The sequence below is a fragment of the Bidens hawaiensis genome, unplaced genomic scaffold (assembly GCF_021521415.1).
Source record: "Bidens hawaiensis isolate Kalapana, Puna unplaced genomic scaffold, B.hawaiensis_p1.1 tig00005272_1, whole genome shotgun sequence".
Taxonomy (NCBI): Eukaryota; Viridiplantae; Streptophyta; class Magnoliopsida; order Asterales; family Asteraceae; genus Bidens; species Bidens hawaiensis.
In genome coordinates this window covers 39,825-66,203 of record NW_027491336.1, presented here as the reverse complement: position 1 = coordinate 66,203, position 26,379 = coordinate 39,825, and the positions used below count along the sequence as shown (strand labels likewise).

The 26,379-nt window shown below is 34.6% G+C and overlaps 1 long non-coding RNA gene across 1 annotated transcript; it reads right to left on the bottom strand.

The window, feature by feature from the left end:
* Positions 1 to 4,431: 4,431 nt before the first annotated feature.
* LOC143629535 (uncharacterized) lies at positions 4,432 to 10,382 on the bottom strand. The gene is made up of 3 exons (XR_013152966.1): positions 9,748 to 10,382; positions 5,754 to 5,855; positions 4,432 to 4,574 (listed from the first exon to the last, which is right to left on the bottom strand). It is a non-coding gene; the product is annotated as an uncharacterized LOC143629535 (long non-coding RNA).
* Positions 10,383 to 26,379: the final 15,997 nt, after the last annotated feature.

Sequence of the window (26,379 nt, the reverse complement as noted above, 5' to 3'; positions counted from 1 at the left end):
TAAACACTAGTAATTAGACCCGCCGCGTTGCGGCGGGTATGTGAGAAAGAAAAAAAATCCAGAAGCGTTTTTGAGCCTTATATTCATTACGGTCACATCATATGCAAGCATTTCAAATAACATTCCGTCATCAAAGCCCAAACATAAGATTCAAGCGATTACTCAATGCTTAGATCTCTTCTATGAGTGCAACATTGGTTGCCTTGTCAAATAACAAAGCGTCATCATTGCCTATACTCAACAAAGAAACACTGATTTCAACATAATTGACTTAGACCAAAATACCCCAACAGACTGTATATAAATGAACTGAATTGGGCTTTCTTATATCCAATATGCAGCCACTTGACCCATATCAAATTGCACTCTTGGTTTATGATCAGTTGTAGTTGAAACAAAAAAACAAAGGAAGCAAGCACCGTTTCATATGAGCCTAAAAACAAACAAAAATTGCGTATAAGCAGTTTGAGAATAAAACAACCGTGAAAACCTTTACAGTGCAATATAAAAGCATAACTGAAAACCACAATTTGAAAAGCAAGTGCTCAGATTGGTCTCAAAAAAATTATCATAGCACCAGAAATACGGATCATATAACCCCAAATGTGAAAAACGTGTGCTCAGATCAATGTCAAATGACCATCATAGCACAAAGACACCGTCACCTATCATCTAAGAATACCAAGGGTTTCAACGAACGCTTAAGAGACAGCTCCGGGGGCTTGGATGAAGCCAAATTCATCATCATAGTCTTTATCAACTCAAAAATGTTAGGGTTCTAATTGCCGACGCTTTCAATCTACAGACCATCAAGTAAACGTGTACATAAGCTGGAAACAAAGTGTAGAAACACTACTAAAAAGTCAAAAATAGCTAGTCAGCACTTGGGTGACAGCCAAACATCCGACAACCAAATTGAAATCTGCCGTAAAGTTTACAGGTTGAAGTTTCAATTATAAAAGTACGGTCGAACAAAGCACGCATGGGATGTATGTAAAAAGCATGGATTCTACTTCCTCTGCAACTTTGTAGGCCAACTTGTCCTCCTATAAACAATAAGTATAATTATTCAATCTAGTATACAATGCAATAGCAATAGAACAAATGCAAGTGGCATTACTGCTAATCGAACCACAAACTGTGAATACTAAGTTGTCATTATATGTAGAACAATATTATTAGAGTAAATGCAGTAGTTGGATAGCAATCTCTGTTTTAGTAAATTTCATAATCTTCTCAAAAAAACCAAAAATAATTTACTTGCAAATGACAATGAAATTTTGAATAGATATAATACACCCTAAATGGCCTTTGATATGCATTAAAAAATAAAACACATGGTTACCAGGCCATCGGTGCCTTTATCAATCCTAAAACTTATGAATAGGTTGATGAAAACTTATAATATATGAATAAATAATGAATTCTCATTTAGCAAAGAAAGAAACTTTGAAGCCGTGAATCAAAACTTCAATCAATAACTTACTCCCAGGACTTCTTCAAAGCTTTGTTAATCAAGTCTCCGGTGATGTTTCGTTGTTGTGGCTACGACAGGATTGGGTCAAGGATGTAGCCAACCAAAACTCGCCGGAAGGAATCTACTATTGTAAGGCCCCGTTACCGGTAGCCCTACTTTGGTGCTGGATTTACTCATAAACGCAGTTCTAAATTTCAGAGTAACTAAAACTTTACGCGGAGTATAACTTCAACCAATACATATTACAAAACTGTCAAATCTTGTCTTAACAACATTCAAATTTATTTAAACATAAAACATAGTCTTTGAAAACATCATAACATTTTCTTCAAGATGCCAGTATCTTCGATTCCATGCCATGTGTCTTCAATCATGCTATCTGCCTCAACCTATTTGCCTGCGTGCATACTAAAACTCAGCTACGCTGAGTGAGTTCTAGTTAATCACATAACTTACTTTACATACACATACACGTGCCTGTAGATACGCATTACATACTTAACCTGTCCATCAATCTCTCATACACATACATATCTAACCTTACGTTATAAAGAGCATTCGCCCTACATACCTCGGATATTATTAGGGTCCGGTACCCTCCATCCTCGGATATTATTAGGGTCCGGTGCCCTTCATCCTCGGATATTATTAGGGTCCGGTACCCTTCATCCTCGGATATTATCAGGGTCCGGTACCCTTTCTTCCATACCTTTTTAAAATACTTTTCCATATACATAATCGTAAGTTTCATACATACATCATTCATTCTTCATCTTACAACATACATATAACATCAACTATTTCCTAGCAATACATGCAATTCCGAAGATCGTTCATGTATCGACAAGAAACCATTCATATATTTCACATAATACATATATGGCATACACTTATCACTTAGGATACGTGTATTAACTACTCACATCGAGTATGCACACAGCCCCGAAAACATAACAAGGAGTGGGGCTAGAAACTCACCTGAAGTCGGTTACGTTCACGGTTAATGGTTATTCCTTTCTTCAGTTGGGCACGGCTAACTGTATAACAATTACTCGTATCAATTATCTATCACTAGCCATATCACGTTTCTATTCTAGTTATAACCCTCAACGGACGGGGGTCCGGGGGCAGCGCCCCAGGCAGCGGGGTCTAGGGGCGGCAGCCCCTAGCAGGGTCCAAGGGGCAGAGCCCCTGGCTGGGGTCATGCTGCCAGGTCAGCTTGGAAAAATTTAATTTCCATTAACTGTCTTAACACATTTTTCCATTAGGATTTTAATTATTTTTCAAATTCGCTATCTCAATCGCCATCACGAATTAAGCCTAATTCGTTACTGATTCGTCACCTTACGTGCCTGATTCGTTTGTTGATTCGTCATTCTAGTTCGTTAGCTTAACATAGCGAATGATGAGTAACGAATCCACTGATTCGGTATCTAAATATAATGAACTGGTCAATAACGAATCTCCTGATCCGTTGCCTGGTTCGCTGTCTTATTATAACGAATTAACCAGTAGCGAATGACCTAGTTCGCTGCTGTATTTATAACGAATTGTGAATCACCTGATTCGTTATTTGGACATACGAATGGATTGACCAATTCGTTATTTTATCATAACGAACCACATCTGATCATAACGAATTGCGTCCATCTTATCCAGACTTTGACTCAGGGTTAAAGTCAAAATTGCCAAGAACAGCAAATAGTCAACAGATCTTAGATCTGCAATTAAACCCTACTTTCTTAACCAAGTAACATGATTTAGGTATCAACAGATTCGGAATTACAGTGCCTACAAACCCTAACCATTTAATCAGCCAAACATTAACGTTTAAAGGGTGCGATTTGGGCATATATATACGGGTTTATTTAGGTTAACAATTAACCCATCAAATTTTAATCAATTTCCATAAGATTTGTTGTTTTGGATTCGCTTATAACAAACTAACACAGATCTATGATTCCCCTAATCAAACCGAACCTATATGAACGATTTCAAGATATAAACGTACCTTAAACGAGTCTAACTATGAACACGAGCTGGTACTTGATGTTGTTTTGGTCCGTCACGACAGTCCAGCACCAACAAGCTCTGGTTTTCGCCTTCGGATCTTGGTTCGGGTTTGTGTGTGTTTTCCAAGGTGTAGGCTATGGTGTAGAGATGGATAAAATGGAAAGGATTAGGGTTTAAGGGGTATTTATACTCCTTTAAGCCCATGGACCTAAGGCTCATTCCATCTTTTATTCCATCTTCTAAAGTCCAAGCCCAACCGTGTACAGTTATTATCTAAACTGATAGACGACACGATATAAAATACGAAATTTATTTTATTAATTCTTATAATCGAAAATAGGATGTTACAGCAATCGCCACCATTGCCGCCTAGGGTTCCAAATCAGAACCCAGCAACAGTCGTAATCGGAGCACATTGCACAGGCAACGAAGAACATCACTGACTCACCTCTGTCACAGCCATAGACAACCAAAGTCGTTGGTCTCCGCCACTGCTACCGCCGTTGCCTAGGGTACCAAAATGGACCCGGCAACAACGACAGCACGCCTTCACCTAGGGTTTCAAAAATGGAATCCAGCAAAAGACGAATTGCAGAGGCAACTTAAAAAATCGGGGGCAAACAATAAAGAAACCAGTGAAACCCGATGATAAAGATGAATGCAGAGAGAGAAGTTAGCTATTGATGGAGAGAGATAACTAATGGAAGGCAGAAAAGTTATACGTGTAGATACACGTGTAAGCTAAAGAAAACAATGAAATAAGTACAAACCAATATGCAGTCTTTACAACTCTTTAAGCACCTTTTTGAAATGAACAATGTAAATGTGAGTTGTTAAGAAGTTCTTATTTAATATATATAATAATATTAAGAAAAGGAAAATTATGAGATTAAAAAACAAAAATGAGTTTGCATATCTAGAACTATTCCTTCATCCACATAGCATTTATATTCCTAAATAAAACTGAAACACCATAAATCAACAAACAAACGCGTTTCGCGGCGGGGAAACAATGGATATTCGATCGGTAAGGGGCTAGTTCATTAAAGTACCATCATTTTGCATAGTCAGTTTTGTCTTCTGCCTAGTTTAGGATAAACAAATAATAAATTTATAACATCATAAAACTAAGTTAAACTCAATTAGGTATTTAATTTTTTAATAACAAAAAGAATAGACGCCTTAAGTTAAATATAAGTCAAATAGATTTGCATTCGGGTGCAACTCTTGTTTTAATTTGACAAAGCAAAGCCAAATCAACTTGCAATCAGATTTAATATTTTTTGAATTTGTTTAATAAAAGTCAATGCATCAAATAGAAATGGTTTGTATTTGAGAACATAGAAGTCAGATCGCCTGGTAACCGGATGCAAAATTGTTAGAATTTGACAAGAATATTTAACTACATAAATCCAACTATAGAGGCGTACAAGTTAAAATTCATAAAGACAGACAGTAATCACTTTTACAAACAATACACCAAAATGTGTGTACCAAATCTTTATCTACAAATGTAACGTAATCTAATATAAGCACTACATTCTCAAAAAAAAAACCCCTACACATGATTTGCCTACTCTTCCACTTAATAGCTCTTGACTTTAATTTTGGAAATCATAAGACTGGGAGTTGGATAATTGTGAGTTGTTAAAGGCGAGTTTTTCAATGAGTTTTATAAGTTACTTTGTTCCAATCTGTGGTTGCGACAAGATAATATGAGTAATGTTTTACATTTACATATTATTTTATGCATTCGGTTTATTAGATAATGTGACATTTACTACACAAAAATAAAAATATTACTTATAAATTATGAATTCTAACAAAGATTTGCATTGCAAGCTTTTAATTGTTGTATTATTATTATTTAAACCTTTCGACGAAGTTCAGTACATATACATGCTCAAAGCGTTAGCAAGAAAAACCTAATCTAAAATGCTTTGAGTTGGGTTTGGTAATCGAGTCCGCCTGAACGGATGAGTCCTGGGTGTTGTTAACTCTTGTTTCAAATGAGTTCAAGTGGGATTCGGCAATCGAGTTCAAGTTGTGTTGTTTTTAGGGTTGGTTTCGGTAATCGTTTACGCTTACAAACGCCACCAAATAGAAAAGAGAAAAAAAACTCGGTTACCTAAATCCGGATCCGTGTTGTTTGAATTTTCTTTTTTTATTTTATTTTAACCCAGTGCAATTTTTTGGATGCCCTCTCCCTACAATCTCTAAACTAAAAGACATTAAACCATAAGCAATCAAAGTTCTTTTATACCTTACTGTTTGGCCCATTAGAGACAACCTAAAGTATCATGTCCTCTCCTTCAGTAAGCCAATGAGACCATGAGTTGTGGTTAGACCTCCATACCTCGCTTGCCTATCAGAGTGCGACAACCAACCAACAATTAAATCTCATATAAATACACAGAAACAAAGAGCTGATTATGCTGCATATTATGTCTTGAAATCAAAAAGTGTGTCCCATATATGAATTCTGTTCGGGTTCAGATTTATTTTAATTTCAGTTTAGATTTTTTTGATTAAAACTTGTAATCCAATCAGGCCTAAATTGCCCTTTTGGGTCTGTTTTATCTTTACTCGTACAAAATCTCTCATTAATCAGTTGCCAACTATTATAACAAAGAACACGGAAACTGGACTATTTTCAGTAAAACTAACCATATCTAAAATAAAATTGGTTATCTTATTAGATAAGACTAACTATTTTCAGTAAAACTAACTATTTTTAGTTATCTTGCTAATTCAGATAACTGAACCGACCTTAATCGAATAAAACCGGTTGAATCGAATCGGATAACTGAACCGAAGAAATCAATTTAACTGGTTGAATTTGGTTTGATTAGACAAATTTTTGTTCGGATCGCTTTGTACTAAAATCTAAATTCTTTGTTTTTTTTGCAGGTGGTACAAGTAAGATTTAATGGTCTTATTATTTTTATCATTATTATAATTAGAACATGTACATCAGCACAAAAAAGCTGTGTGTAACATCCCGAAATTTCTAAATTAATATTAATTATACTATTTATTTTGGTGAGAAAATTTACTCGGGTTAACGGGAAATAATTAAATAGAGGAGGAGTTGGTATGAGTCGGTCTAGTGTTGGGTAATGGATATGGGTTATGGGCTTGGGTTATGAAGGAAAGAGGGAAGGACCATGGGCCTAAGCCCATGATCCATAATTATATAAACCTTAAATCACCATTTAATCCTCCATTTCTCACATTCCATACACCACCAAAACACACACTTAGCTCTCTCTTATCCTACTTTCTCTCTCTAAGCCGAAACCAAGAAGAAGAAGAAGAAGAAGGAGAATCGGTTTTCGACCCGAGGTAAGATTAGTATGATGTTGTATGAACTCAAACTCTCTAGATCTAGTCACGAAATAACGAGCTGACACCTTTAAACCGTTAAAGTCGCGAGATCCGGGTGGAATCGGGTATTAACCGAACCTAAGATGAGCTTAGGGGTCACCCTAGCTCAGATCTGGATCGAACGGGACGAAAAACGATGAAAATGGTGGTGAAACGGCTGAGATATCGTTTTTTCCGGCGATATCCCGGTTTTCCGGCGAAGGCGGCGCCGAAAACCCGGCGCCAGAGTTGGTTGTACGAGGTAAGGATGTCAGAGAATGTTCTCTGACATTCTGATCTAACCCTAGTTCGTTAGCGGTGACTTGACGAACTAGAAGGTAATTCGTTAATCCATTTCGTTAAGAGGAAGTAACGAACTAGAAGCAGTTCGTTAAGTCATTCGTTAAGGATAGGTAACGAAGAAGCTAATTAACGAAGAAGCTCCAATTCGTTAAGGAGGATGACGAATTAGAACCAGATAGCGAATTAAGCTAGCGAATTAGGCAGCGAAGCAGATAACGAATTAGACCTTGATCTGATAACGAATTAGGCTTAATTCGTTGTAGCAAATGAGTTAACGAATTAGAAAATGATTTAAAATTCTAATAGAAAATGTGTTAAGACAGTTAATAGAAATAAAATTTTTCCAAGCTGACCTGGCAGCTCGACCCCAGCCAGGGGCTCTGCCCCTTGACCCTTCTAGGGGCTGCCTCCCCTAGAACCCCACTCTCAGGGGCGCTATCCCCGAACCCCCGTTCGTTGAGGGTAATAATTTAACTAGAAACGAGATATGAAAAGTGATAGTAATCAATACGCATAATTGTTATACAGCTAGCCGTGCACAGCCAAAGAAAGGAGTAACCTTTAACGGAAGAAGTAACCGAGTTCAGGTGAGTTTCTAGCCCCATTTCCTTGTTATCTTTTCGGTTCTGTGTGCATACTCGATGTGAAGTGTGAATACACTTACCTTAAGTGGTAAGTGTATGCTATAGATGTTATACGAGGTAGCTATTATATAATGCTTGTCGATGCGTGAACGATCTTCGGATATTGCACGTATCGCTAAGGATAGTGATTGCCAAGTGGTTGTTAGTGTGTACGAGTTCTATGATGTGACTTGCTTATTATGTAATGATATGAAGTGTGTTGTAGACAAGTAGAGGTAGAGTGTGTTAGAAGTGGCAAGAGTCTAGTAAGAGTGTAAGTGGCATGACGATAGTACTTGGTAGGGTAAGCCTATACGTGACTTCATTATTAAAGTGGCAAAGTGGCATAACGTTATACGTTATTAAAGTGGCAAAGTGGCATAACGTCATTCGTTATTAAAGTGGCTAAGTGGTAGGGGTAAATAAGAGGTTAAGTGGTAAGGTGAGCAGGTCAGATAGTGAGCTATGTGCCTACAGATACGTATATGATGCATGTAGTGGTTGTATGATAAGTTGCTTGATTAACTAGAACTCACTCAGCGTAGCTGACTTTTAGTATGCACGCAGGTGATCTGATTGTAGAGTTACATGAGGATGACACATGGCATGGATTGAATGACGGGCATTTGAAGAAAGAAGAAAAGATGTTTTAAATATAATGTTTTGTGTTATGGTATCAAAGAAAAGATTTAATGTTTTGTAATAAACGGTTAAAATTTTATATTCCGCGAAAATTTTGATTAACTCTGTTTTGTAGAACTGTGTTTATGAGTAAATCCGATGCTAAAGTAGGGCTACCGGTAACGGGGCCTTACACTGTGCAGTTATTATAATTAGAACATGTACATAAATTCAAATGTAGTGCAATTATTATCTAAATCAGTTTACTTTGATCAAATAATGTGGTCAACTCGATATATGCATAAGGTTACGCTTAATTACACGTTTAATGCGTTTAAAAGTGCGAAAACGGGATTTCGCTAACCAAACGGGCCTGGGCAGTTTTCACAGATTGTTATTATGTTAAAATAATATTTCAAAAGGCAAAATTGTTATAGAAGGTTTTGGATAAGTTAATAGCCGCATCAGCCTATGTTTATTACACGTTTAACGCGTTTAAAAGTGTGTAAACGGGGGGCTACTCAAACGGGCCTGGATGGTTTTCACATAATATTTTTATGTAAAATAATGTTTTAAATGATGAAAAAAAATTTTATTAAAGGTTTTGGGTTAATTAAAGAGTTATACGTGCGTTTAAAGCGTTCTAAAAATGCGTATTGACACTAAAATGGGTCAGAACTTGTATTTCTATACAATTTTATTTGGACAGATTATAACTCTTCGAATACAGTATAAGACCAGTTTGAATATGTTTAAAAACTTACTTTATGTGTTAACTCTATAAACGTTCTTACGTGATTTTGTGATGAACGACACGTATAGACACGTTGACACCCATTTATAAACAAAAAGCCGACAAACATGTTTTTGCGACTGCTAAACGTATATTAATATAAGTTCCTAGATATAACATTTATTAAAATCTAAAATATCCGGACTACCCCTCAATCCAGACTTACCTTTGCACCAAATCCTTTGACCCGTTATAACAAATATTAGAAACAACCATATACATACGTATATTAAATTTTAAAACTTATGAAAGAAAAATAGTTTTAGTTTTTCAGGAATAACAAGCATATATATGATGAGCAAGCCAAAACTGCACTTTTGAAACTGCAAGTTGTTTGTTGTTTTTTTCTAACCCTCAAATTAAACCAGCTAACCTCTAACCTCCAACTTTACAATCACAATATAGGGTTTTTTTTATCATATATGATTAACTCGAGAAAAACGAGCAAATACCCAAACTTAAACTTCAAACTCGTAAATTAAAGACTTCAAACTAAAACCCAAATTTTGGTCAGATATCATAGTAAATGATGCAAAATTAAATATTTATACCTTTAGAAACCGAAACCCATGAAACCTGCTGATTGTAACAAATCAGAATCCTTCGCGAAAATACGCAAGTTCATAACTATTGATTAAAAAACTGGAAGAAACTGGGTGCATATAAAAGAAAAAGAAAAGGTGCTACAGGGAAATCCTCAAAAAATGTTATTCTGCAATCGGACATAAAAACCCAGAATAATATAAAATCTGTGAGCAAAAAAATCACCAATAAATCGAAGATAAGAGAGGAGGTGGTCGATTCTTATCATCTTCTACATCTGTAATAATAAAATTAGGTCAAATTGAAACTTAATCGTATATTACATGCATCAAAATAATAAAGGATATATACGCACATCGTTTTTGTGATGCGAAGGGTTAGCAGGGGTGAATATCAGCAGTTGAAACCTAAAAGTGGAACGTGTAAACACGATGGCTGTGATTTAATAGAACATAGGAGATGGGAGGTCGTCAATTGAAAGGGTGAAATTGATAGAGCAATTAACGTGATTGTTGATGTCAATAACGGATGATGGCTTGAATGCGCCGGAGGTAGTCATTTATGCCGGAAAGTTGTCGGAGAAGTAATGAGAATAAATTTTACTGTGTCTCATGTGAGAGAAAAATGGAAGATGAGAGGTTGTTTATACATATTATAATGTAATATAGATATAGATATGTTATGTGATATAAATACTTACTCTAAAGTTTATATTATTACATGTTACATATATTACTTTCTACATGTTATATGAAATATATACGTGTGTTATATATGTATGCCTAGAAAGAGTATGATATAAATGTTACATGTCACATTTGATTAATAAAAGGTTATCATAAGTTGTTTTGATGGAAAATTGAAAGGAACTCATTATGTAGCATTCATGTGGTTTAATTACAACTTAATGACAGGTAAATGATAATCTATTTTTTTATTTCTCTTTTTCCTCTCTTTGTTGGTCCATTTCACCACACACATACACACTCATCTTTTGTTTTTCTCTCTAAAAATCAAGCACACATACTTGCATATTTTGTGTTCTTGGATCAAAGGCTAGAAGGTATGTTGTGTAGTTTGTGATCATCCAAGTAAGTGATTATGTTTTATGATTAGTTTTATGCATTTAAAAATGGGGAATATGGGATTTAGTATCCAAATAATGTTTAAATCTATGGAACCACAACCTAAAATTGAAAGATTGAAAAGTGGTCATGTTAAGCATTATTGTTGTTTTGATTTTTGATGTGGTATGAAAACCCTTAAATATTCTGTATATTTCTATAATGAATTGATTACATATAAATGTTGATGAATAATGATGATTAGTTTTTGAATTAGGGTTATAGGAACACTAGAAACATGATTTACATGAGTTGCAACTGAAATTAGATTGTTGGCAGAATTATGCGTGTAATGTTAGGGCTATAAACTATTGATTAATAAATGTTTTTGATTAATTCTTGATTCTAGGATTAACTACTTTAAAACTAGTTTCTGTAAACATAAGTTTGTAATTTTTAGATAAACATCTAATAGTTTTTATGAATTTACAAATCTACAACTTTAGGCTGATAATTGAACTTGTATTTTGGTCTATATATATTTGGATATGTATATTTAGTTTGGTAAACCAAATTGTAGTGATTCCACTTCTGGAATAGAATTTTGTGAGTTATAAAGCTAATGCATTTGGTCTTACTTTTGTTGGTGAAGTATATAATTTTAGACGATTTTTTACATTTTTTTGCGCGCTGAAATAGCTACACGTAGATAACTGTATTGTATGAATTTTAACATTTTTTGTATATTGGAAAATTATAATAAAAATATTTTTGTAAATGCTAGGACTTGTATCTTACTATGGTAAAATTTTAATAATTCAATTTGGTGATTTGAGGTGTTACACAAATATTTTTTGTTGGGTTACAATCTGTCTTATAAATCCAGATTTGCTATACATGCCATATGATGTGTTATATGATCATTCATGCACTAATTGACTTTGTTGATGAGTAGTGTTGGGATGAGAAAAGACTTAAAGGAAGATTGAAATTTTCTCAACCTCCTTGGAAAATGGCTAAGTATGGAAACCAAGCAAACTTAGGCCTCCCAACAAGTTTAAACTTGGACAAGCAAGGTATTTTTCTCTTCGAGCAAAGTTATCTTTTGGAATTCTTCTTAAGTGTTAGTTCGAGCAAACTACACTTCATCAAGCAAGGTTGTTCTTCAAGTCAAGCAAGGTTGTTCTTCAAGTCAAGCACGGTTTGTTTCAAAGAAAAATCTTGACTAAACCAAGCTAAAACCAAGTATATTGGTATATCGAGCAAGGTTTATTTATTATAAACAGTGGTCCCAGCAAGCTTGAAGGAAGTTGATAAAGAAATTACTTAAGGGCTTCAAACAAGCAAGGTTCAACCCCGAGCAAGATACAGTGTCACCAGCACACTTGGGGTTGTTTAAATAAGTTAAAGCAACAAAAGGTTGAAGGGATCTCTAAAGAACAAGTTTGCTCGTAGGATTTATACCGAGCAAAGTTTGGTATTATCAGGAAGTTTGAAGCCTGCTTGATGAATATTTTCTAAGGGAAATATTATATGTAAAGCTTACCGTAGAATTGTTCCCCAGCATACTTAATGGTTACGAGGTCTGCTCGCTAAAGACAAAAGCTGCAAAGCTTGCTCAAAAACCTGTTTACGCTTAGAATGTTTTGTAATACGTTTGAATATTTTTAGTATCAATCATTAGGGTTTCTAGAAGGAATGCCAGGTGTCAGGGCTGGCCTATAAAAGGAAAACTTTAGGGCACGTCTATGACAACAACAGACACTGAGCAAATATTGTGATTGTGATGGCTGTCTTTATCTTGTACGAAAAAGCTGCCAAGAATCCAAAAATTCCACCTTGAAACCCTAATTGATTTTCATTGTATCCTTCACAATATATATGGAAATCTGTTGAGTTACTTTGTGTGTTTGTTACTTTGTTGTCCGTTGAGCAACAATAAGTATTATTGATTTCGCATTTAATATTCTTTTGTTTTTCACAAAAACAGTATGGCGTAGCCTTCTTGTCAACACGTGAGTATGGGTTTCGATTGTGAGTGATTGAGCTATTGAGTGAGCTATACAGGACCGACAAGTGGTATCAAAGCTAGTTTTTGCTACTTTTGTGAAAATTGTTGCTGAATATTGTTGATTTTGAAGATGACGAGTGTCGTTAGCTGACAACTGTTACATTGGTTTGTGATGTCAGCTGCCATGTTCTTCATTTTTCACAAATTTACAATAATGTTGAGGTTTAAAAGTGTTTTCTTACTCAGATCTACATTAAAGTTCTTTCGTTTATTATAGATCTTGCTCTAATCTATCCACATCTATCAGATTTGAGGATTTAGTCCACAGATCTGATTATTTTTCAAATTTGCTAAGTTTTTGTTCTAAGTTTGTTAAGTTTGTAAAATTTATAAAATTTTCTAAATTACCAAAAAGATGTCTGGATCATTGGATGAGCAAGAGGTTTCTACTAACAAGATTCCTAGGCTGTATGGACAGGAAAACTACATGAAATGGAAGGTGTTGTTTGAGGCTGCCGTTTGTTACAATGATGTTGAGATGTGGAATTCGATTAAGAATGAGCCTTATGTTCCTGATGGCACAACAAACAATCAAACAGTTGAAAGAAGAATGAAAAGAAGGATGATAGAGCCTTAGCTATGTTGAAGCTGGGTTTATCATGGGAAATCTTAACCAGTGTGGCTCATCATACTACAAAAAAAGCAATGTATGATGCAATAGTAGATATGTTTGAAGGAAACACCGAGCTGAAGGATATCAAGAAAGATAGGCTGAAGCAACTACTAGACCGTTTCAAGTTTAGGGAGGGTGAAAGATTGAAGTCAGTTTTGGAGAAGTTCTTGGCTATTGTTAATGAGATTAGAACAACTGTACCAAAACAGGGGGAGAATCCACCTACTACCATTGATACTGCTATAGATGCTCTTAAAACAATTGGTGATGAGTATGGGAGTAGTAGTGATGTTGATGAGAATGAGAATGAGGAGGATGGATACGAGGCAGATGAGTCTGATGGTGCTGAGCAAGACTACAATATTGATGAAAATAATGATAGTGAGGAGATTATGTATGAGAAGGTGGTTGATGATGAAACTGTTGATGAGGAGATGATTGATATGAAAATGTTGATAAATTGTTGATGAGGAGATGGTTGTTGATGAAAATGCTGATAAGAGTGTTGAGGAAGAGGAAGGAGTAAATGATGAGGAGGATCTGAATATCCTGTATGGTGAATTTGACAATATTAAATCTTTATTAGAGAACGAGAAGGAGGATGAGGCTGAAAAATCTGTGCATGAGAAACTAAGTGACCTATTTGATCAAATTCATAAATTTCCCGATGAACCAACTGTGGTGAGGGAAATAGGTCAATCCAAACCTTTTACTATGGATGAGGAGAAAAGGAGGCTAAAGGGAACATCTATAGCTAAAACTGAAGAATAACTACAACCATTGGAACCCAACAAGATTAAATCAAGTGATGAAGTGTTAATGGTTGATGAATGTGCTGAAAAGGTTGTGAAGAGGCATGATGATGTTGTGAGTGATTCATTGCAAAGGGAGATGATTTCAAGATTCCTATCTGACAAGGAACTTGAAGATCAGAGGATAATTTTGGAAGAAGCTGATTTGAAAAAGAAAACCTAGATGAAGGTAATGGGGAGATAGAGTAAGAGGTAATTGAGGGGTTGCTAAAACTACAACAAACTGAAGAGGCTAAAAAAACGCTAGCCATTGTCTTATATCAGTTCCAGCAACCCCCAAAACCTCATGAATCAAAAGATAAATCATCTTATCCCGAACAAACCATTCCTACTACCACTGCTGATAAACCTGAAAAAGAAAATAATGATAAGCAGTTGGTTCCTGACATAGATGCACAAACTGTGGCTCAAATATTATCCAAGAAATGGGATCATCAAATCATTAAACAAATATGCCAAGAAGTATGTAAGAAAGAGGAAATGACAAGATGAAGATGATATTCCTGAGAAATCTGCATCCAAAAAGAAGAAAAGCCCAATACAAGCAATACCTCTTCAAGTGGTTAAGCCTGCTGATGTTGAAGATGAGCCCAAACGGGATGAACCTAAAATTGATGCTCTTGAGGATCTGTCTGAAGCCGATGATGATAATACAGCTGATTCTCTATATGTGAATATGACTGATTTTCGCAGGGAAAATATTCAAACAATGTTGGATGAAGCTAAGAAGGAAGATCCAAAAATTATAAGCCTGATGAATCATGGATACAAGTTTGAGACCCTGGCTCCAATGACTGACGAGTAGTTGCAAGTGTTACTTGATGAAGAGGTGAAGGAATTGAAGAAGAAGATGGTAAAGAGAAACAGGGACACTCAAAGGTTCCTTGCATACTTAAGAATTCATGGTTTCTCATAAAAACAGCCGAGTCACATTAAATTTAAGGAACTGGAGAGTGTCAGCAAATCTATCAAGGAGAGGATTGAGAAGGAGGAATGGGAAAGAATGAAAAAGAGGGCAGCAGATCAACAAGACAAACTTGAAAAGCTCTACAATAAATATGGTAGCAAGTGCAAATACTTGATTGATCATGGTGTGGCCATTGATGATGTGGAGAAAATGACTAAGAAAGAGGTTGAAGAAGAGTTTAATAAGTTCTCAAGGAAAATTCACTCTAAAATCAGCACTAGCAAGAGTAAACGAAGATTGATTACATTGGCTGATAAAGAAAAGAAAGCATGGGAGGATGAGCAAGTAAAGTTGGTTGATAGGCTGATGGAAGCGAGGGGTGAATGGGAGAAAACAAAAAAATTGAGCATCAGGCAAAATACAGTGAAGAGAAAGAAAAATAAAAAACTCTCAAACTCCTCACCTAGTTTTTGTGAAGAAAGAGCGTCTTGATCCTGTTGAGCCCTGGGAAGATGAAAAAAAGATCAAAACCTTGAAAGGTTTGATGATAAGTAAGGGCATGGCTGAGGAAGTATTTGATAATCTTGGAATAGACCAACTGAAAGATTTATTTTATTCTAAGAAGGAAGGGTGGGAAAAATTAGAGGCTGAGGAGAGGAGATTGTTGCAATTCCACTGTGGACCAATGGGTGAGCCTATTCAAAGTCAAAGATCTATCCTTGATGGTCCAACTGATGATGAAGTGATGGAGATTATTACTACAATGGCAACGGAAGGTGGAGATTATATGAAACTTGTCATGATGCCAAAAGAACAAATCATTAATTTGTTTGAACAATCTGGGCATGTGAGAAGACCAGTTCCCAAAAAGAAATATACACCAAGGTCTTACACTGTAAGTGTCCCAATACCAACCACCAGAGCCTCACATCAACGACAACAAAGGCCACCAACTGAAGTGGACCTACCAAAGAGGTTGTACTTTGATGCTAGAACAAAGTCCTTGAAGGTTATCATTAATAGTGGTGATCTGAAGCATAAAGTCTTCAAGGATGACTTTCAAGATTTTAACAAAGAACAATCGGAAGAAATGGCAACTATGAACTTATATGATTATCAAGACAGATAGAATAAAGGATTTCCATTGTTGAGTAAGAAGAGGAAGTTGGAACTCTCTGAGTTTGAAAGGACAAAAAGGCAGAGAGGGATAATGGATATTATGCTGACTAAAGCTTCATACAAGCAGAAGACCAAATACTCCAATCCTCTCGCCAACTTAAAAGAGTATTTGAGTATGAGGCGGCGGATGACCAGGCCAAACCACGCAGTCCAGAAGAATGGGAGAATCTCTAAGATCGTATTTGAACCACAAGATCAATCCTTTATACATAGAAATTCTGATAGACTAGCCATGGGCATCATTCAACATGACACTGACCTAGAATTTCTTCATGTGGAGGATTTGGAGGATATACTCAGATGGAATCTGCCCTCTCAACATCCACACCACAGGGAGATTTTCTTATTTAAGAAGAAAGTCGCGGCAGTCAAACTTGACAGAAGAAGAGAGGCATCAAGCTCAAGACATTGAAGACACTTCTTTTAGTTTGAGTTTGATTTATAATATCCTAGTGACATAATTATCAGTTGTAAATTTTTTTCATTATGTTATGTAATTTCACTTTTTGAGAATTTGATGTGTATTTTGAAAAGTGTACGTAACCAATATATGTTTTGGTACAACTGAGGATGTTTCAATCTAGGCGGAGATTGTTGGGATGAGAAAAGACTTAAGGAAGATTGGAATCTTCTCAACCTCCTTGGAAAATGGCTAAGTATGGAAACCGAGCAAACTTAGGCCTCCCAGCAAGCTTAAACTTGGTCAAGCAAGGTATTTTGCTCTTCGAACAAAGTTATCTTTTTGAATTCTTCTTAAGTGTTAGTTAGAGCAAACCACACTTCATTAAGCAAGGTTATTCTTCAAGTCAAGCAAGGTTTATTTCAGAGCAAACTCTTGACTAAGCCAAGTATATTGGTATATCGAGTAAGGTTTGTTTATAATAAACAGTGGTCCCAGCAAGCTTGAAGGAAGTTGATAAATAAATTACTTACAGACTTCAAACAAGCAAGGTTTAACCCCAAGCAAGCTACAGTGTCACCAGCACACTTGGGTTTGTTCAAATAAGTTAAAACAACAAAAGGTTGAAGGGATCTCTGAAGAACAAGTTTGCTCGTATATTATCAAGAAGTTTGAAGCCTACTTGATGAATATTTTCTAAGGAAAATATTTTATTTAAAGCTTGTTCGGAGAACTGTTTCCCAGCATACTTATGTCACACCCCAACCTACAGCGGAAATGCCGGGGCGGAGTGATTGCTCACAGCTTTTCAAATGTTACTATATGCAATATTAAAAGTGTCAATATCTATTAAATTTTATTAAATAGTCAAGTACATTAAACTCATAAGTAAACAAGTAAAATAAACAATCAAATCTAATTCTTGTATCTTCTTCTCTAACATGCATCCTAAGTTGCTTCAAATAATCTTGATAATCACGTCACACGATAACCTGCATATGCGTTGAGAATAGAATAGTTTTGTCAACACAAGGTTGAGTGAGCAACACACCAGTTTAAGTGTACATATAGTATATAATAAAAATTAGTAGTTACAACAAGTCATATGAGAATAACAAATTAACCAAATGAGCAAGTATAACTGAGATGTCGAGAAGCACAAAGGCTAACGACTGACGTATGATCATACTAACTGAGATTATGTTGGACCTTTCCGAATGCGGAAGCATACAAAGCAAATAAGCACGTAAACAAGTAAGGTATAAGTTGTTAACACATAAGACAAAGTTGCAGTTTTTGAGTATAAGTATATATAAGAAATACAATTTACGCATATGTCCCCAAAACATTTGAAAACAAGTAAAATAGGGGAATGTGGTACTCACCTCGATGATTAAGTAAGAGATAATAATTAGGTAAGAAAGTGGTGAACGAAACTCTTCAAGAAAACACCGACGAGAAATCCTAAGTAACAAATATTTAAAGAAATGATTACGAATTGAATGATGGATCCTATAACTCGATATAGACTAGGGATTTGCTGATCAGGTATATTCTAATGAAAGTTTAATATTACAAAGATTTATTATTGCTTTATTAATTAATATACTTTAACTACGAATAATTATAATTACTACTAAATACGCAAATAAATATTTATAAAATTTTGGATGCTTATAAAAAGAGAAATGAGATTTAACGGATGTTCGAGATACAAATAATTTATTTAAAGGTTACTTATTAATATTGTAAATAATAATTCATATAAGATAGAATCGTTTATAAAAGACTTTCATTTAAAATTTTAACTATTTATTAAATTTTATATATAAAAATACATTTGGCTTATAAAATACTTGACCAAATAATTATATAAAAATTAGTATTATATATTATATATTTTAATTACGTATTTTAAACAAAACCTTCTTACCTCTTTAATATAAAAACCTTTATTAGTTTTTGATAACTAATATGTATATAAATACATACATACATATATATACTAGCTTTTGAACCCGTGTATTACACGGGCGGGATTAATCAAATGATAAAAATAAATAAAGTCGTTATTTCAATTGTGATTCTCAAAATACTTATAACTTAATTAATGTACAAAGTAAAACTTATGAATTATATTTTTTTTTCAGGTCACGACTTATGAATTGTATATTTTCCATATTTCACCCTGTGTACTACACATAATGGAAAATATGAACTTAATGTAATTTCTCGTGTAACAATATTTAAAAGATAATAATTAATGTGTATAGACAATAATCTAGATCATAATGCCATTAAAAAATTTGCATACCAAAATATATATTTTCTATGAAAAACAACCACCAACCCAATAATTGATTCTATTTAGCATCAACTATTTTTAAAGGTGATTATAAAGCTGACATTACAAACCTTAAATAATGAAGAGTTAAGTTCCATTTTTCGTTTATTTTTTTGTTATAAAAGTGAACTGGTTCATTTATTTTTCTAAAAAAGTGGTTCGGTTCATTTATTTTTGTTAAAAAAAGAGGTTTGGTTTGTTTATTTTTTTAAGCAGTTCGGATAGTTTACTTTTGTTAAAAAAGTAGTTCAGTATGTTTAGTTTTTGTTAAAAAAAATGTGGTTCGGTTTGTTTCTTTTTGATAAAAAAAAGTGGTTCAGTTTGTTTTTTTAAAAGTAGTTTGGCTCATTTATTTTTTATCAAAGGGTTAAGTATATGAGAGAAAAGAACTATTTTATTTTAATGCAAGAAACAAAAAGGTTTGAAAAGTACTAAAATAATATGATTTTGGATACGTTAGGTGCTTATTTGCGTGAAATTTAACAAAGGTATTAAAGTTGTATAGTTGGTCAAACCCCAGGTATCAAAAAATAGTTAACACAATGATGAATAAAATTCACACTATATTATAACCCAATTGACAAAATAATTTTGACCCATGACCCATGAATATCTAGAATGAATGAGATTAGAGATTAGGATTTAGGAGAAATATAGGTTTGACACCTAAGCTTTAACATTTTCTTTTATTAGTATTTTAAGATGGCTTTAACCAAATTTTGGAAAAGTTAATCGGCTAAATGTCGGTTTTGTAAAAATATCGTATCTAAAAAATATTTTTATTAAAGCTTAAATAATTAAATATGTTAATAAAATAAATATATGAATTATTAATAAAAACAGCTAAAAACACGGGCTGGGGGGTGGGGGGGTTTCGAACCCGTGTCCCCAGCTCCAGCCAAACAACAAAGAACCAACAGAACCAACTGAGCTCCCAAATCAATTTGGTTATATCATAAGAACCCGTTGTTATGAACAGAAAGACGGATACCCAGAATTAATCAAGAACCCTAGATCATCAAATCCGTTAATCTATTTATCTTTGATTCAATTACTCTTAGGGTTAAGGAAGACGACACATGGACGAACACATCTGTAATACGAATTACCTTAAACTTACTGATATATGGCTTAAATGAGGCTGACGGCGGACGGCGACGAGAGTGATGAACGAATAGGTAGCGATTGATTAAAATACAATTAATTAGAGGGTTATGGACGGCTAGGGTTAGATGATTGTGTATACAAGTTTAATTGAATTAATACGAACGATTGAATGTATTTTGAATTAAGTTTAGGGTCGGCTACAATAATAAGGAAATACGAATCATTTATCATAGAATTAACATAATCAAACTGTCGGTTAGGCCGATCATGGAAAGTATATTACGTCCATTGATCCAGTTTCCATAATTTCCGCGAGTATTGAGGTCCAAGTAATCTACTATTGCCATCGGGTGTGAAGAAACAGGTTTGAATCAGGATACGGGTTATGGGTCCAGTGAAAGGGTTATAATAGGAATTTGCATTCTAGTCCTTGGGGTATGAAGATGGAAACAATAAGGGTAAAAGTTTGAGTTTGGGTGATTTTTGCCAAGGTAAGAATATATGTATATGTTTCATATAAAATTAAATAATAATATAATAAAATTACTTTTCTCGATAAACGCGATAAAAATAACCCGAATGCCAGAACGAGTCGGGCATTTAATATAAATATTAATTCGCAAAACCCGAGTTGTTACAACTTAATGGTTACCAGGTCTGCTCGCTAAAGACAAAAGCTGCAAAGCTTGCTCGAAAACCTGTTTACATTTAGAATGTTTTGTAATACGTTTGAATATGTTTAGTATCAATTATTAGGATTTCTAGAAGGAATGTTATGTGTCTGGGCAGGCCTATAAAAGGAAAACTTTATGGCACGCCTATGACAACAACGGACACTGAGCGAATATTGTGATTGTGACGTCTGTCTTTATCTTGTACGGAAAAGCTGCCAAGAATCCAAACATTCCGCCTTAAAACCCTAATTGATTTTCATTGTATCTTTCACAATATATATGGAAATCTTTTGAGTTACTTTGTTGTCCGTTGAGCAACATTAAAAGTATTATTGATTCCGCCTTTAATATTATTTTGTTTTTCACAAAAACAATATGTCGTAGCCTTCTTGTCAACACGTGAGTGTGGGTTGCGATTGTGAGTGATTGAGCTATTGAGTGAGCTATACGGGACCGACAAGTAGAACTGGATTAACAATTAGAAATTACCTTGACTAAGTGGTTAGTTTTACTTGAAGTGTTAGGATATGATAAACACTTGTTCGAATCATAAGTTTTGCATGAAAAGTGAATAGATGTGTAAACCATGCATTGTTGATAAAACACATGCATAGAAATGACTATTATAAATTATAAGTCAACATGTTTAAATTGTATGTCACCAACGCGTCATCGGGTTAACCCTGTCAAACTTTGGTCAACAGTCAAGTTGGTCAACTTTTTGGGTCAACAAAGGTTGGATCTTTTGGTCAAAGGTCAACAAAAGTCAAACTTGGTCAAATGCCAACAAAAGTCAAACTTTGGTCAAAGTAAACAAAGTTAAACTTGGTCAAAGTCAACAAAAGTCAAACATTAGTCAAACACAAATAAACAATGGGATTGTTTGGATATAGGGGGTTCTAGGAACCACTACACAATTACCTACGCACTTGTATTAATTAGGATACAAGTACGAGAATTTTGACTTAAGCGGTTAACTTTAAATTAGCACACATTCGAGGTGAGTTTCACTGCCCATTTCTTTTACATAGTTTTCCTTTTCGGGGAGAAAGCATGCACAACTGTTTTTAGATATTGTAATCTTGTTTTTATCGCATGAGTACATAGTGTGTTTACCAATGTAAAGTCCTCACACACATTGGACCGTTAATTAATGTGAACTAGCGAGTCAATATTGAGTAGTACTACTGGGCTTGACAAACCCCACCCGCGTTGGTCACTCCAACTCGACTGGAGGTCGAACGGGTGTAACATTGGACTAAACTTTGCCAAGTCAGGTAAAGGCTTGGTACCGAGGCAACAACTCTGTCAGCTTCGGTTGCAATGGAACCCACACTATTGTAGCATGTTTACTAGCGTAATTAACTAGTGATAAATTCATTGTTTACATTATCTGCTTTTGGAATAAACTGTTTTTGGAACTCAAACCTGTGAACTCACCAACCGTCACGTTGACACTTTTTAGCATGTTTTTCTCAGGTCGCTAACCGTTGGTGCACGGATAGGAAGTCTCATGCATGTCCCAAGTAAACTTCAAATAATGAATTTTTGTTTTCAAGAACTTATACTTTTGGTTGAGCATGTCTTTGGCGCTTAAACATTTCATTTTGTTTTGGGAACTTGTTCCCACATGTTTTGCTTCCGCTGATAAAACATAATACTCTGAAAACATTTTTTCCTTGTTGGGCAGTAATGATTTACCTTTTAAATAAACTTAGTAGTCGTTTGGTGTAACTAATGACTAAGGTCCTGGTTTGTCATGCACGTCGCGGTGAAACTTCGTAGTGGAAATTGGGGGTGTGACAATATATGTGAGGTTATAGGGCGAAAGGCTCTTTAAAACGTAGGCTAAAACAAGAAAGTATATAAAAATGATAAATGAAAGAATGTATGTATGAAGGTATGAAAGAAAGTAACTATGAAACCAAAAGCATGAATGTATGTAGGTATGTATGAAAGATAAGCAGGTTAAGTGACTTATATGTGTCTCCGGATACGTATAAATACGTATGTGAATGAAATGTTTGTTGCTTGATTAATCAGAACTCACTCAGCATAGCTGACTTTTAGTATGCACACATGCAAATAGGTTAAAGCACCTAGCTTGAGGGAGACACGTGACATTGGACTAAAGATGCTAGAATCATGAGAAGAATGTTATGATGTTTTAATAGGATGTTTCATATTATGTCTTAAGATAAGTGTTTGATTGTTATAATAAGATTTGAATGATTATGTAATATATTGTTGAAGTTTAATGTTTTCGCGAAAGTTTTAATTCACTTTGATATTTAGAACTTTGTTTATGACTAAATCCAACACCAATGTAGTCATCGGGCTCGAGGCCTTACATTACTTCTCTAGCATACACGTCCTTCCAATTATGACCCACAAAATGACACTCTTTGATTTTGAGGACTCTTATTGATTGATGGTGCCATGTGTTAGTAGATTATTCGATTTGTGAAATAAGAATAGGCCCACCACCAAAGAACCATTCTATTCACCCCAACTCCTGGAAACATATTGATCTATCTAATCAAATACTTTGGTAAGTACTAACTTCATGTTAATATTTCTGAATTACAATAGAATTAATATTCTTAATTGTTAACGTTTTCATAAATATATCTATTTAGTTTTACTTTTTTATTTGTGTTTTAACCTAAACTAGTATTAAAACCCGCGCGTTGCGAGGGTTTGGGTGTAGGTATTACTATATGTTTTCTGGTTTAGCAAATGGAATAGCCTCAACATATATTACAGTGATATTTGTGTCGGGTTGACATCTAGAAATTCTTACCCATACATAAAAACCATATTGTGTCTACGCAAGATGAGGCTAAATGATAAACTCCAGCAAAACAAAGACAACAAATTCAATATATTGATTGAAATCCAATTTTGAAAGAACACAAATACTTAACTTGGCACTTGTAAATTAAATTCAACACACACAAATACAAAGAAAATGACATACAAATTAACAAACCATGAAATGATCTTGTAGGCGAGCAACTCGATGGGGCGCTAGACCTCATTCTCTTATACTCTTATCCAGTTGTACCATTTTCTTAAAACCACCTTCAACCATACTTCTCTAGAATTTTAACAGCATGCCCAATTAATTTCCTAACAAAAACACGAAAACAACGATATATAGATATATTGCATGCATTTGGTAATCAAATAGTTAACTGAGTAAACTTAATACAATTGTACTTGCAAACAACAATCTCATATACCCCAACCAAATGCAACAATCTCATATACCCCAACCAAATGCAGTTGTAACACATAAGAAAGTAAATGACTAAATGGTATAAGGCCTTCTCAAGGAAAGAATATGCTTTAACAGCCAGAAGAAATCAAAAGTAAAACATAGCTTAAAGCATTTCATCAAACACTCCTATGTATGTGAAGTAAGTCACTTGAACTTTGAGTAAGATTATGGCATTGAATATGTGGCCTTTTTATGAGTTTTAATAAAAAAAAATATCATTTGTAACCACAGGTCCACATGCCACGGCACAGATGAAGCATTCCATCAAACATCTTAAATGCACCACAAAAAAAATAAAGTACAATAAATAAGAAATTAGACCTCAATCAAACATGTAAAAAGACACGTATAGTAAATCCGTCTTGAATTAGGTCGAAATCGAAATTATAGCAACATAAAATAGGTACACGTCTACATAAGAAGGTCCAGTTGTTCACAACAAAAAGAAAAACAAAAAAAAATTAATAACTAAGAAAAATTTTGAGGCAAACCATCTAAATATGAGAACAAAAGATATAAAGCTTTTCATCAAGCAGTTGACATACACTCAAAATTTCAAAATCAGATAACTCCAATAACCAATTACAAACACAATTGCCATCTATGAAAACTCAAAGTAAAAAAAAGGGACAACAAACTTGGATTTTAACAACCATCTCATCAAACAATTAACATGCATTTCGAAGATGATAAGTAAAGCTCAGTTTAAAGGGGAAAGAAAAGGAATAGAGACCAAGAGTGCAGCGAAATCAAACAACTAATCTCAGTTTCTTATACGGTGAATAAAAAACCACACAGCTAGAATTTGGCGAACACATTATACAATGACAACACAGGTTGAAAACAACTTTCATTCAAATTCACATAGATTCATGTGACTATCATTGATTGTTAACCCTAACAATGCATCATAGGCTACAAAATTTCATTCAAATTCAGAACAGAGCAGCACAAACCAAAATTCAATTTATAAAGCACCTAGTTGATAACATCATAAAAGTTAGGGTATGTCACCTCCGCCGATTAGAACAGTCAAAATCAGAGACATGGACGCCACTTAGGGTTTCAAATGGAAGCCGACAACAGTCGTAATCTAAGCACCGATGGCGGAAAACATCATCGTCTTAATTTTACCACTGGTCTCCACGGCGCCTTCACTGAGGATTCCAAAATGGAATCTGGCAACAATCACAACATCGTCGTCGCCTGAGGTTTACAAAACGGAACTGGACAACAGACAAATCATAGCCATAGAAAACGAAAGCAGTAGCCATAGTACAATGATTGTTTTTGAATGAGTATGAAGAGTGAGAAGAAAAGAAATAGAGGGAGTATTAATGATGATACCAAGAGAACCGAGTATAAACCTTGCATCACCATGTGTAAGAGACGTGTATAAACCTGCATAATTGCAAAACCACGTGTATAGCTCTCCCTATGATAGAAAATGTACAACACACACTACAATAAAAACAACAAACATAACACGAAATTGAAGGAACAGTAAAAAGCACTCTCATTAGCAAGTTAAAAATTGTAATATGTATATAATCAAAATACATTCTCTTTATTTAATACCCTTACCGTTTTAACCAAGTTGAATATTTTAAGTGGTTTGTTTTTTCTATGTAAGCTTTTGAACATTATCAACATCCTATCTATCACGTGTGAGGACACATAAACTGTAAGGCCCCGATCCCGGTGCCACTTTAGCGTTGGATTTACTCATAAACACAGTTCTAAATATCAGAGTGAAATAAAACTTTCGCGGAATAAATAAAACTTCAATATTTCATTACATAAGTCTTAAATTTCAAACAATATAAAACATATCTTTAAATTCAAACAAAGTTAATTAAATATTCAGATGCCAACTTCTTTATTCATCTGCCATGTGTCCCTCTTCAAGCCAGCTGCCTCATTCTACTCACCTGCGTGCATACCAAAAGTTAGATACGCTGAGTAAGTTCTAGTTAATCAAGAAACATACATTCATACACTTACTTTCATATACGCATCCGAAGATACATATAATATACTTTACTTGTTACCTTTCTTCCTTACATTCATACATACATTCTTTCATACAATCACACTTTCACACTTTCATACTACATACATAACTATCTTTACCATCTCAAATATTAGTAGGGTCTGGTCCCTTTCTTTTATATCTCAGATATTAT